Source organism: Gymnogyps californianus, chromosome 14 (assembly GCF_018139145.2).
Source record: "Gymnogyps californianus isolate 813 chromosome 14, ASM1813914v2, whole genome shotgun sequence".
NCBI classification, from domain to species: domain Eukaryota; kingdom Metazoa; phylum Chordata; class Aves; order Accipitriformes; family Cathartidae; genus Gymnogyps; species Gymnogyps californianus.
Window position 1 is genome coordinate 15,013,020 of NC_059484.1, and position 9,108 is coordinate 15,022,127.

Genomic DNA, 9,108 nt, shown 5'->3' on the forward strand with positions numbered 1-9,108 from the left:
GGCAAGTTATGGGAGCTGGAGGGTGCTGGCTTATCTCAAACGAGGACAAAGAGAAAGTTGCCAAAAACAGCCCCAGCCCAGCGCAGGTCAGCAGAGATCCTCTCGGAGCGGGTCTGCCGTCTCCCCACTCCCACCCCCTCGCCGCATCCATAGGGAGAAGGTTTCTCAGGCAGCACGACTCCCGCCCATCCTACACCGGAGCTGCCTTGACAATTTGCTGGGCGAGCCCATGCTGCCTTGAAAACCATATTCCAAAGCCGCCCCCTTCCATTTCGGGAGCACTTTCTGCAGATGGGCATATCCCGAGCATGGGCGCCCACGATGCCGGCGTTCCCTGGGCAAACCCCTCCTTGGCGAGACCCGAGCAGCGGCGTTCCCCAAGGACATGCTGCGGGGATGGGGCCACCCACGCCGCCGAAATACCGAGTCACGCATTTGCTGCCTCGCTGGGGACCAGTCTGAGCCCGGCACCGCGGCGGGGGAACGGCGGAGGAGCTGCCGGCGGAGGAGCCGCCTTCCCCCTGGGACACGGCACGGAGACCTGGGCTCTGCAAGCAGTGCGGGAAGGGAATATTTATGGATAATGTGCATCTCTAGTAAATGCTGTGGGGCTGATCCTGTCTGCTAGAAGACCGGACGGGTAGGGTGGGTATATATGCCCTGGGTGCATCACTGCACCAGCGAAGAGGAGCAGCATCGCCAGCCACATCCACAAAACCAGGCTGAGATAACAACTGCCTGCCTGTGCGGACCCCTGCCTGCAGAATGAGGCTGTAAAGGGGCATGAGGGTCATTTCAGGGACCATTTCAGAGGCACAGCACCAAACCAGGGAGCAAGGGATGCTCCAGTTGGGCACTGGTGCCCAGCTCACAGCCCCAACAAGCACCTCATGCTCCCCGGCAGCAGCGAGTCCCTACGAGAAGCTGCAAAATGGTGCCAGAGGAGGGAATAATAATAATAAAAAAATCCTTCAGTTCACAAAGTGCTGAAATCTGGCAGCATGGAGACCTTTTGCTCGGCTATCTTTCCCTGCCCACTCGCTGGCGGGTGATGCACAGCCCCCCCGCCTGCCTTTCTCACACCCTGCCACCCCCCCACCATTGAAAAAAGGAAAACTAAAGTTAACTTTCCGCCTCCCACACAAATATTTTTGGCAGGCGTTGCTGGCATTCAGGCTGCCGAGCCCGAGGGAGACGGGGTCTGCAGAAAGTCTTCGTCTCCGTCTGCTCCCGGCACCCGCCTGGGGGACCCCGGGGACCACGGTGGCTTGGGCTGGTCCTGTCCCAGCCACAGTGCAGGGGCAGAAGGTGGCACAGCTGTAAAAAAACGGGGTGCACCTCCAGGACAGGGATGCCATAGAGTGGGGGTCGGATTTGCACCCAAGCCTGAGCTCTGTCCCTGGTTTCCCATGTTGTCCCCAGCTACATTGGTGCCCAATGCTTGGGTTTCATCATCATTAAACAAGCGGGACGGGGGCGGGAAGGGGTGCGAAAGGTGTCCCCAGCACAGCGGGGGCTCTCGGGTTTCCCCGGGGTCAGGCAGCAGGTCGCTGTCACTCAGGCAGGACCCTGCTGTCCAGACTTGCAGTCCCCAGCTCCGGTCACAAGATCGCCTCCGTCCCTTTCCAAAATAGCCCAGCCACAACGTATACATCTGGGGATCTTCACACCTTTCCTGTGCCAGCAGCTGAACGTCTCCTCAGGGGAGCTGGGCACCTTCTCCCTATGGCACCTTCCCCCCGTGGCACCTTCCGCCCGTGGCACTGCATGGGGCAAGGAGCCTGGGTCGGCTGCATCCCCCAAGGGCATCCGCACGTCCCTGGGGGGCCCCGTGTTTCTTTAAGGGAGCGCTGCCTCCGCAGCTGATATGGGAAACGTCTTTGCGGTGTAGCTGTCACCCAGCGGCATTTGGAGCCGCGCCTGGGCCACCCTGTGCCGGGACACTCTCCCATCTGCTGCAATCCAATATCCCCCGCTCCGGCTCCACGGGTACCTGGCCAGGACCTGCTGCCGAGCCGTGTGCTGGGGGGAGGCACGGCCGAGCTGCCTGCGGGGTGACCCCCCCTTCACGAGGACCCCACCGCTAAACCCCAAAGCCCTGCCAGGGCTGGGGCCAGCTCGGTGTCACCCCATGCCACCCTGACATCCTTCCGTGGGAGAGCAGGACCGCTTCCAGCAGGGAGGGGATGGCAATGGGAAGGACATGGCCAGGCTGTGCAGGATCGATGGAGGGAAGCCTCCTCCGTGGGGGGCCAAGGGCTCTCTGCAAGGGTCCAGTGCTCAGGGAAGGGGCACAAGGAAACTGGGATGGGATGGGATTGCATCCCTTGGCATGACAGGTCCCCAGCCTCGCTTGGCCAGGACGGATCCTGTCCCTGGAGTGAGCCCTGGCAGTGTGGGCAAGGATGGCCGCATCCTGGCTCCTGCAGGCGAGGCAGGGGCTGGCAGGCACAGCAGCCGGCAGCGTGCTGGGGAAAACAAAAGCCTTTTGCAGTGCTGATTTACTACCTTGACGGAAACCGGGATGGAAAAAACAACATTCCTGAGTGCCTGTCCCCGTGCAACCCCTGCGGTCCCCAATGCCACAGCCTGCCTGTGGGGACGTGGGGCTGCCAGTGCCAGCGCGCGGGTGCCCACGCCGAGCTGCGCCCTCATCCCCTGCCCACAGCTGGTGGGGAGAAGCAGCAGGAGAAATGCCCGGGGACGGCACGGGGGCTGCGAGGCACCAGAGGAGTTGTCCTGATTAAGCAGTGAGCAGAGCAAGGGAAGAGGAGGACAGCGGCATCCCGGACAGCTGGACCATGTCCTCTCCCTCCTCCACCCCACGCTGGAAGCAAGGGCTGGACGTGGCTGCAGGGGCTGCTCTGCATCCCTTTGCACCGCTGCATGATTCCTCACGCAGGCCCTGGGCTTGTCTCTCCGCCGTTCAGGGAGGAGAGGAGTCACCCTGGGCAGCTCACCTCTCGGCTCCCAGGCACCGAGGAGGCCGAAAGCAGGCTGGAGCAGAGGATGGGGGGCTGGGGAGGGGGGGGATGCCAGTCCCTTGGAGGGCAGCATGGTGCAGGCTGGGCTGTACCCCGGCACAAACATCCCATACCAAGCACCCGCTCCACCGCCCTGGCTCCCGGGGTGCTTTTTGTCGGGGTTACGGCACTCAGCAAACCCGCTCCCATCCTCCCACCGTTCAAACCACCTCCCAGCCCCAGGCTGGGGTGGACTCCAGCAAACCCCCATGCTCCACGGGGATTGGCATCCATTGAACATCAGCCTGTGCGCTCCAGCGGAGCGACAATGACCTTGCTCAGCCCTCCTGGCTGGATTCAGAAGTCAATCTGCCCCTTCCCATCATCCTTAATGGGGCCGTCTGACCTGGGGGTCCCATCCAGACCATCCTGGGAGCTGCCCACGCCCCGGCTGCGTGGCACAGCCCTGTGCGGGGCAGGTCCCAGCCTGTCCTGCCCTTTGCTTATCTTGGACTCTGACTTCAGCTTCAGCTGCCGCATCCCTGTGGCTGAGGACAGCCGCAGTCTGGCTGTCACAGCTGCCTCGAGCCCTTCTTGATGCAGTTTTGGGGAGCAAAGCACCAGGTTTGCCGAGCGCTGCAGACCCCAGGTCCCACCGGCTGCAGCCCAGTGCAAGCCCAAGGTGCCACCGAGGTGGCTGGCTGTTCCCAGGGACCCCTGGCCACCGCTGCTCAGGGACACAGGGCGGTCAGCTGGAGCTCCGGCACATCGCTGTGGGAAGCCAGGGATGAAAATGCAGCTCAGACTTTTCAAAGCTCAAATGAAATATAAAACCAGGGAGGTCTGACAGAGAAGCCGACCTTAAAGACCAAGCTCTGGGCTGGTGGCAGCCGGGGCAGGGAAGCCCATCCATGCTGCTATAAACCCACTTGGGGCTGAGTGATGAACGGGGGGCTCCTTCCAGCCCTGGGACACATGAAGCCGAGGCAGCCAGCCTGGGGGAGGCAGGGCAGGGAGGCTCATGCCGGTTGGGATCCAGCGGTCCAGCTGGCAGCGTGGCACGGCTCTCCCCATGGCTGGCACCGCCGCGGCTGCAAAGTAGACTCAAGCCACGCTACAGTGAGCTGGCTTAGCAAGATGGGTACAGGCAGCTCCCAGCCCCCTGACTCCGCACATCCCTGCCTGCCCCGAGCAGCTCTCCTTCGTTACCCATCACGAGGGAATGGCCCCGGCTGTGCAGCCACCGGCTCGCCAGCACAGCAGGTCCCACACCCAAATTTCCCCGCAGAGCTCCAGCAGCAGATGCCGGAGGGAGGGCTGGCACGACTGCGCCTTCATGCCTTTCCCGAGCGATATCGCCGAACATTTGCTGGGGAGTGATGACGAATGCTTGCTAATTAAACAAAATGCCACTCCTGGAGGCGAGCACAGTGGGGATGGGGTCACCCCCGGCTGTCAGGGCGCCTGTTTTTTGTTGTGCCAAAAACCTGCCTGGGTTGGGAGGGCAGGGCAGCCTCCTGCAGCAGGGTTGGGGCTCATCCTGCAGTGGAATTAGGGCTCATCCCACAGCCACGTTGGCCCCAGGGAGCTCAGCCTCAGCAGACATAAAACACGACCCATTAACTAAGCAGAAAAACCCACAGGGGCTCGAAAAGCCAGTTTAAGTAACCTCTGTGCATTCAGGGCTGCCCAAGCTGGGACAACTGAAAGCCGGAGCATCTCAGCCCCCCCGCGGTCCAGGGGCTGCAGAGCTTCCTGGGCGACCCCGGGGGCCAGCGCAGAGCGAGCCACTGCCTGATTTCACAGCCGTGTTTGCCGCTGTCGCAGCCCCCCAGCTCCCCCCGAGCAGACAAACAAGGGGCCACAACCCCGGGCTGCCGGGATCACGGCACGCGAGCTGCCCACGTGTAGATGCAAGGTCAACGGCAGAGCCGGTGGCTCGGCCAAGGTTTGCCGAGCCCTGGCAGCCCCATCCTCCCTGCTGTGACCCCCCCCCCCCACCAGGCATCCCTGAAGCCCTAAAGCCTGGAGGAGGCGGATGGGGAACAGAACCGTGCTGCTAAGAGAGGGGGAGCAACTCCCTGCTGGCTCCCGCACCCGCAGCCCTGGTCAGTCCCTCGGTCCCCAGCTCTGATCCCAGAGAGGCAGGATGGGACCTGAGAGGAGACATGGATGCACACAGCCTGGGGACCGCCAGGACGAGGATTAAGGGCATTTTAGCAGCGCAGTGAGAAGACAGGGACTGAGTGCACCTGAGTGCAGGGTCTGGCCCCTCTGAGCCCCACGGGCAGCACTTGGGGACGGTCCATGGGAAACAAAGAGCATCCCAGGGAGGGGGGTGTTTTCTTTCCAGCCCAGGAAAGCAGCCAAACCCCAGCACATGCCCGTTCCCAGGCCTTGGCCCCAGCGGCACAGCAGGCTGGTGGCCTTGGGACACGAGGTTTGCTCCCATCCGGCTCGCCCAAGGCTGCGAGCCCTGCCAGGACAGGCAGGGTGGGGGCAGGCAGGCAGGAGAGCAGCCCTGCCGCTCGGCTGGGCTCCGGGATTCCCCGAGGCTGGCGCACGGCCACCAGCCATCGCTACTCGGAGGGGTCCCCGTGCGATTTTTAATGCAGGGGGAACTGGGGAGAAGGTGGAAGAGGAAGGGTGCGACTGGGAAGCATTTTAGGATGGGGCTGTGCATGAGTGAGCAACAGAAGCAGCGTGTGTGTGTGTGTGAGCAGTGTGCTCAGCAGTCTGGCTCTCACCCTGGCAAAAGTGCTTGCGCAGTAGGAATAAACACGCCGAGGACACATCCAAGCCAGTGCAAACAGCCCCTGATGGAGCCGCTCTCTCCCAACGCTCTGTTTTCTTTCTCCGCTTTTCCTCTCCTCTCTTAACCCCTTCAGCAGCCCAGGGGACGAGCGCCGGCAGCCCAGGCAGCTGCTGGAGCCAAACCCCGCGGACCCCCAGGGGTCTGGCTGCGAGGAAGGGCTGTCCCTGTGAGGGGACACCGATGGGGAGCCTGGCTCCCCCTGGGCATGGGGCTGTCTCCCTGGGCTGGCTCTGCCACCAGTGAGCCCCCCGCCCAGCACTGCTCTCCCTCTTCTTTCCCCTCCTCGTCTCTCCCCTCCAGCGCAGCCCCCGCAGCAGCTCATCCTCTCCCCAGCAGCTCCAGGGGGTCGTGGGGAAGAGGGCTGCTCCCCTCTCCAAATCCCCAGCCCACCTCCGCCAAGGGCAGGCTGGATGCTGGCAGGGAGGCACCTCATCCTGGGCAGGAGTAAGGAGCCGAGAGAGCCCCCGTCATGGGGAAAACATGCCAGGGGTCTCAGGGAAGCCCACCTCCACCCTCCACTCTGCCCGGAGGCCCCTCTGTCCTGGAGTTTGCCGATGCCCGTGCCGGAGGAGCGTGTCCCACGACACCGCTCTGTCTCCGCAGGCACCAAGAGCCGTCCCCGGCCAGCATCCCGCTGGGACAGCCACAGAGCCCAGGGCAACTCCGGTAAGCCCAGGGATGCTCGTACTCGCCACGCTCACCTCTTTCCCCTTCCCTTTCCTCCCGTGGGGAAGGAAAGCTCTCTGCTCTCCATATGCTCCAGCCGAGCCCAGGGGAGTCGAGCCCGGGGGGGGGTCAAGCCCACGGTCCCCCCGGCCGTGCCCGGACCCCGGGGTCCCGGCTGGGAGCTGGGGGCCGGCAGCGCCTGGGTCTCCTCGCCTGCTCTCCTCCAGCCGCGCCGCGCAGGGCAGGGTGAACAGGGGGGAGAGGGGCGGGAGGAGGGGAGTGGGGAAATGAAACTTTAATAGCACAGAGCCCCTTTTGTTTCCCAGCATATGGGATATTTCATACATGCTGAAGGCATTAACCACCTATATGCTTCAAGTGCTCACAGCGGCTGGGAGCGCGGCCCCACGCTCAGCTCCAGGGCACAGTGTCTGTCCCGGGGGGCTGGAGACGGCGGCAAGCGGCCCCTCTGCCCCGGCACCCCTCCCTGCGGGGGAGGGAACCCTTAATTACAGCCTGGAAAACTGCTTGGCTTCACCAGGATCACCCCCCTGCATGATTTTGTACCTCCAAAAGAGCAGCCAACCCCCCAAACTCGAGGCCAGGAAAGGGGTGTCCCTGATTTCAGGACATGATGGGTGTCCCTCGTTTTGGGACATGATGGGTGTCCCTGTTTTTGGGACATGATGCGTGTCCCTGCCATGAAGTGGGGGGAACCAGCCCTACCATCCCTGGGGTCTGAGACCCCAAACAGCCCTCCTGTCCCAGGGACACAGCAGAGCCCTGCGGTCCCACGGAGCTGTGACTAACGGTGGCAGAGAGGGGCTGGGGAGGGCTGGTGGCGTGTCCCTTCCCTGCCTGCACCCCGAGGACACGAGAGCATCCCCGGGAGCAGCGAGCAGGCAAGGTGCCGGCAGGGGAGGGCTGGAAAATATCCACATTGGATATCCTCATGCTGGTCACCCGTTTGCCCCCCCCATCTCCCTCCGTGGCGCCTGGGGACAGACCATGGTGCCTGTAAAATAGGGTGACACCACTTCTGCAAGCAGGGAAGGGAAATCTCCAGGTCCCTAGCACAGAGGGTGGCTGGCACTGCTCCCTACAGATCCCACTGGCCACCTCAACATGGGATGGGGGCATCCAGGGTCCCTGGCATTGCATTTCTCCCTTATTCCCATAGAAGAGATGTTGGCTTTGACCTTCTGGGCAGGAGAGGACATCAGCTGGTGGCAAACCTCGAAGTGGGGTTTGAGACAGAGGAGACCACCGATGTACTCTGTTTTCCACAAACTGGGTGGGCTGCTCAGCACTGGGGCTCTTCAGCCAAGCCCACGCCCTGCCCTGGCACCCACGGGCGCTCCCGAAGTGGGTTCCCCTTCCCCAGCCCTCGTGGTTTTGGCCAGCCAGGGCAGGGAAGGCATCAGCCCAGCTCAGCCGGGGTGAAGGGACGCGTTGTCCATCCCATGGGGCCACAGCTCAGGCCGTCCCCGAGTCCCCAGCCCCGCGCTATGCAGGGTGCCCGGTAAATCGGTACTTTGTCCGGTGTTTATCCAGTCACACTCTAATTTGAAATAAAAAACACAGCCAGTAAAAGGCCTTTATAGCTCTTCAGAGCTCGTAAACTTGCAGCGCCGGCGGACGGGGGCCAGCTGATTGGGGGCCGCTAGGAAAATTTATTGCAGATTTTGGTAAGTTAAACATTACAGCTCTGTGAGCCCTGGGACTGGTTTGCTGAGCAGCTCCCAGAGGCAGGGACGGAACAAGGGATGCTTTATTGGGGGAGGGAAGGGGAGGGCTTGCAGGTCTCACCCAGACCCACAGTTAACATCAACCCGGTTTTAGACGAGCTCGTTTTTAAGGTGAGGCAGGCTTTGCACAGCTTGGATCCATCCTCATGCCAGGGCTTCTGGACATGAGGCTGCATCGCCCTGGGATGCAGGCAGTCCTCACCAGCATCCCCGGGGCGATGGTGAACGGGACCATGCCAGCACCTCCTCATGCCACGGACCCTGGCTCGGTTGGCGACCTCGCAGCGAGCTCTGCCGCGGGGCAGGAAGAGCCAGGATGGGGCGGCCGAGCTTGTCGTGGGAGTCAGGAGAATTTGGAGAGAATGAGAGGAAGCGGCCGGGGCGGGGAGCATGCGAGGGAAGGCGAGTAGCGGGAGGGAAGGCATTTTTTCTTTGCCAGTGTCTTGGCTGCTTTGGTGTGAACTGCTATAAATTTGCTCCTTATCTCTCAGGCCATTTAATGTTTTCATGAAAAGAAAATAGTCTGCAGGAAAAAAAACCCGCTGATAAAATATCCCTTTGGCATTGGGAGGAATGTTAAATGTCTCTAATCAGCGGGGCCTGGGGCTTGGGGCGCTCCCAGGGCTGGCGGGGCGCTGGGAAGTTGTGGAGACGGGGCAATGCCTGGAGCAGGCTGGCCCAGCACCCTCCTGGGGTGTGGGGGTGTCAGCATCTGCACCCCTGGGTGCCCCTTGCACCATGAGAGGGGATGGGGAGAGCTGCATGGGGGATGCGGTGGCCGGTGTGGGGTAGCAGCAGCTATAGCTGGGACGGCTCCAGCCACGCCACCCCACAGGCTCCAACACCTCACTGGGGACAAAATAAACCAAATACTGCCAGAAAGAATAAAAAGTGGGAATCCAGGCGGTAAATTCCA